A 6000-nucleotide genomic window follows, 5' to 3' on the forward strand; every position below is an offset into this window, starting at 1 on the left:
TGAACAGGAATGGGCACAAAAATAGGAATATATCAACACGATAGGTTATAAACCTCAAGTCGTGTGCTAGTGATAAAATATAGATTTTTCTTCTTAATTAGATCTAGAAGCTTTTTCAAGATCTTTAAGACTCCCACTGTCCTCTTGACATATAAGACTCACTTGTCAATTTTTCAAGAGATAGTGCAGATTCTTTACCAAGACAAACACTTCAAACAATTGCTCTTACTTGGTCTTTTTTTTTTATCCAAAACATCACAACTTACCAACTTCAAATGTACAATATTAGGATACATTTTACTCTTGCATTTGACAAGTGTTATAAATCTTCTTTCAAGATATATCACTCAAGTTACAATCTTTTAGTATGACTCTAAGATTTGTTTTTGGAACGAAATATGACTCGTCTTCTTGAATTAACCACTTTAACAATTCATGATTCCTCTTCTTATCCATAAGAATGCACTAAGATGTCCTTAGAGGACAAATTGTGATATGGTTTCTTAATCATTAAGATGATCATAAAACATGATACTAAAGTACTATCCCATCTTTTTAGATTTGAGTAACTTTTATCTTTCTGCCTAATTTGATTTTTCTTATTAGTTCTGTCATACATCGAAACTTTTCCAATGTTTCAAAATTATTCTTAAACTTGTAAGTATAACCATATTTACTAAACTTTAGTAAATCATTACGAATAGTCTTATCAATCTTTTGTGGTGGAATTGACTAGTGCACAAGATTGTGTACTTGATCCCTTAGTCCTTCACTCGACTAACATATACATGTGAACAAGGTATTAGTCTTAATTTTTCAAAGATGAAAATTATTATTCATCATACGACTTGCATGATTCCTAGTTTCTATCCAACTGAAACTTGGGTAATGACAATCTTTCCTTATTTAGTAAGTTATGACACTACCACAAACGAAAAAATCAAATCCATTTTCCAATGTTACTATCAATGGAATCATGTAAACAACATTTTTTTAGAAATGCCACTGTAAGGATATTTAAAATAAATAAAAACGAAACTTTTCTTTTATTTAAAACTTGCGGAAAAAACTTATCCTTACGATGCAAATGCATATGAAAACTATGTTGTTATCTATTCCTAAGCAATCTCTCATAACTCTTAAGCAGTAGCTCAAAAGTTCCGATCACTGAACCACGCGCTCGAAATCCATCTTCGCGATCAGAATCAACTTACTCTTATTTAAGCTTCCTCTCTTTTCTTTGATTCTTAAAACTTCAACATGTGACCCAGTCACATCATGTAATAAGAATCTCCAAATAGAAACGTAATAGAATTAGATAGTGGACTTACCTGAAGTGGAGTCAAAAAATTTTTTTGGCTTGACCAACCTTATGATCTTTCAGTTAAATAGGGCAGCTTTGCAAACAATGCCCCTTCCTTTGGCAATAAAACCATATGGACTCTTTGGTAATGGTACATGGGACTGTCTCAGACTTAGCCTTTCTCTTTACCATTTGCTAAACTGAGTTGACTATGGCTGATCCCTTTCCATTGGGAAGAGAAAGCTTCTCTGGATATCCAATATTACCAATTATTAGTGTCCATTGTAGTATGGGAAGTTGATCTACTAATGAAATTTGCTATACCAGTGCTCCAAATCATTGTTGATTCAGCAACACCAAGCAAATAGATAAGATCATTAAGGGTCATGTCATAGTCTTTTACATAGTAGTCCCAAAGGACACTTACTATAAGACTTAGAAAGTTATTAAACAACCAACTTTTCCAAGACTTTGACACCCAACTCTCCCGACTTGTTAATATGTGACTTCATCTCCAAGATGTGAGCACACATAGACCTTGCTTGCCAATTGGGCTTGAGTGACCTTGAACTTGTGGGTTAGGGAGAATAATTGGAAGAGGTGGAGGAAGTGAAGAATGATTTCCATGATCCAACCATGGGACATCATCTTCATGAGGGAATCTTGTTCCAAGAGATTTGGGAGGATCATAGATGTCTAAACCAAACATCTAATGGGAGATATTAAATATAGTTGATTTAAAGTCCTTAATATAACACCCAATATGAAATATTAAGGCTAGGACCCAACACAATATTTTATAACTTGGAAGAGGGATGTCGTAATCCAAGCTATAGAATATTTGAAGGTAGGCGAATGACGATTCATCAATTTCCACCATGAAAACAAAATAATTATTAGGTTTTAATTGGTTTTAAAACTCCTAAATTCTTTGAGATTCATTGAACTTTTCAATGACATGTTTCAATCTCGAGTGTGTCCTTCAGGTTTTGTGACTGGGATGCCGAGGATCACAAAACAAGGTGTGAAGTAACCATGCAAATTACTTGGTACCCTTAATGTTTACCCCTCAATCAATGTGTCAGTTAACCACACACGCTCCACCAATACCATGATAAAAATTAAGTTACCCTTTGCCTACCTTGTTAAGTCCATCCAGTGTGCCGATTAACCACACACGCTCCACTAACCGACTTAAGCAAAGTGCAAAGTATAATTTCATGGGTTAGCACCTTATTCACATTTTCCTAAAGTAACTAAGATTGGGAATTTATAAAACATTTAGTTACTTTATATTTATCATTAATACTTTTAATGAAGATTTAAATCCCTTGTCTTACCTGTTCAACTAACGACCCTCCACCGATCAAGGAAGCGGTGGGGGAGAGTGGACACCCATTAAACTGCCATTTTATAGGCAGCAACCTTATACCCCCTTATAGACCGGCTTCATGAATGAGGCATACTAACGGTAAAACGACTTATTCTTATACATATATAATTATTATTAAACTTATAATATTCTAAAGTATAAGGGTTGAATTTTAACTTTTAAAATTCTAGCGGTTGGAACGAAAGTTTTTAAAGTGACTTTACATGTTCCAAAACTTGAGGGCAAGTTTTGTAACTTTCAAAACTTTTCATTTTTCATAACTTATGAGTTAAATGGTTTATTAAAATGAGATACTTTTCATTTTATGTAACCTATGTGTTTCTTTAATGAACTTTAAAAGGATGACTTTTGGTAATCCATAACTTGAGGATAAATTATGGATTCCATTAAAACACATAATGATCAAGAATAAAACTAACAAGCAAGTTACAAATAATTCCTATGATCTTCTAAACTCATAAGTGTATGAACTTTCATATCAACAATTTCAAGAATCATAAATAAACCATACAAAGCTTGAAATTTTGATAATAACCTTTGAAATTGGATTAGCATAATCATTACTACATCAAAAGCAAGTTTTAAGGTTCAAAAAAATAGTTTAGGGTAATGATCATCATCCAATACCAAGCAAAACCACGAAATTCTGCATACAGGAGCATCACCACGTCGTGGTAAAAACTATCACGTCGTGGTGAGCAGTCATATACAAAAAATGTAGAATTTCAACTTTTGGAAAAACATGTAGCATTAAGTATCAAGAAAACAAACCTAGACTCTGATACCACTGAAGGGTTTTGAGCATTCTAACACTCCTATGGTGTACCTGCAACCCTAGAAACCTTGGATCTATGTTTTACTATGATACATGCAAAATTGGTTTTCCAAGGTTTTTAACCTATCTAGCATACCATGGGGAACTTTTAAACATAAATGCTAGAAGAAGAACATACCTTTTGTAGTTTGGATTCCTTGAGAACCTTGTAAGCCTAGCACCTCAAGCGTGATGCCTCAAATGTCTCACACAACACTACAACTCTTGGAATAGACTTGAGAGAAGTTCACTTACACCTCAAAATCGGATTGCCCTCTTGTTCTTCACTTAGAGACAGATTTTGCTTGCCTTGGGGCTTCTTATATAGTTGTGACACAAGTAAGGTTACACCATGTAAACCCTAATTGTCATGGCTTTTCATATTCCATGATCCATGGGTTTGTAACCTCCATGGATTATCCATGGAGCACCTTATGGGTTTTAGCCCAATCCATACAAACCATGGATCATTAGCCCACTATATAAGAATAGATTATTTACACAATCAACCCCATATATTTAATTAGTCTCTTTTTGATCACTTAATTAATTCCAAATTAATTCTTTGATCAATACTAATTAAATAATATTATTAATATATTAGAACTTATAATATATTAATAATCCTTAAGTGTCCTTTCTCTCATTTAGTCTATGCAAGTGTTGCAATGCCATGCAACCCAAATGGACTATGACAATCAGGTCAAGTACATCCCAGAAATATTTATGAACTTAGACACATAATCCAATAATAACATCCAATTAACAATTGGATTCCAATCCATAACCATCATACCATAATTAGGGTAAATGACCAACTTACCACTTACCTAGTTTGGACCAACACGTAAGCCCAAACTTAATAATCCAAAATGCCCAAATAGCAAATAATCATACATGGCCCAATTTTCTAAATTAGGCACAAACATTTCCATGGGCCTTAATACACGCTTAAATTCTGATGGCCCAACATCTAAGCCCAAACCGAAGACCAAAGATCTGAGGCCCACTTCGTTGAGTATACAGTACGTACTCAGCTCGCACGCGCAACATACTTGCCTTAGGGCTTATACACTAAGCGTACATGCTTATACACCCATCGTACCCTCATATACAACCAACTTCCATATTAAGCTCTTATTCCATAAAGACTTTACTCTACAACCTAGATCTGACTTCCTTAGACTGATTTATCATGTGAAGTTACTAACTTTACATTCATACATGGTTAAATGAGGCTCTTAAGCTTTAAAAGGACTTAATATGTGACTTAATGCATGCATGAGACCTAATACCCCATAAAGTTGGCACATTTATGCTTAAGGAACTCCCAATAAGCTAAAATCTAAAAGAATAAGTCCTTCAAACGTCTTAACTCAACAACCAACCCAAAAAGGGATAAAAAACATAACAAATCAAGCCATAAAGAGATCTAAACATCTACAAACCAAGGTATGAACTTGATACCTCCAAACTCTTGCAAAAAGGGTGATGATTCTGGATCTATAGGCTCCTCACCAAGCAAAGCACCTTCAATCTTTCTTTACTTCCTTCACAAAGGGCAAAATAACCACCAAAATCTTCTTAAGAGCTCAAAAACACCACAAAGAAGGCTTAAGGGTCGATTTAGGGTTTTAGTAGGTGTAGGGGCTGGTAAAGTGGCCAGTCTTAGGGACTTAAGGTCCTTGAATAGGGTACAACACACTTACATTAAGGTTTCATTCACTCCTCGTATGCCCAGCGTACGAGGCCTCGGCCTCACGAACATTCCATCCTGGTACGCTAAGCATACACCAATGTACCCCCCGCATACTTCACTTCGCACTAGAACATCCTGCGTACTCCCTATGTACACCCTACGTACTAGAGTTACCCTTAAACCCTAAAATACTTTGAAGTCCATAACTTCTTCATTATAAATCCGATTTCGACGATCCTTATATCCATAAAAAGGTAATGAGAAGCTCTACCCTTTTATCCAATCATACGCGCCTTAAGATTTCCCAAACAAAATCCAATTTCCAAAAAGCCCGACCTGACACTCTACCAAAATACCCCTTGGCTCCAAGACACAAATCGAAGACCATGATCATCTAAATTATGTCACCCACACCTAAATGGGAAACAATTCAAGACATGACGTTACACCATAAACACCAAAACGTGGTCAAAACCACCACTCGAAAGCATTTCGTTGACCAACTCTCAATGAAACTGAGCTAGACCACGAAAGTAAAGACTGCACAAATAATTGATCAGGAGGGCAAACACCCCACTAGATAGTGATACGGCTCCATAAATCAATCAACTCTCTACAACCCGTAAATATAAAAAGATGATCAATCATCTCAAAATTATTTCTATTATTTTATTGATAGTTTATTTATTTTATGCCTATATAGTAATACATGTAATTTGTATTAAATGATTTATAATTGTAGACTAGTTTATATATCATATTGTTAATTAATTATTCATTTTATAAAACCT

This window comes from Lactuca saligna, chromosome 3 (assembly GCF_052625555.1).
Source record: "Lactuca saligna cultivar CGN05327 chromosome 3, ASM5262555v1, whole genome shotgun sequence".
Taxonomy (NCBI): domain Eukaryota; kingdom Viridiplantae; phylum Streptophyta; class Magnoliopsida; order Asterales; family Asteraceae; genus Lactuca; species Lactuca saligna.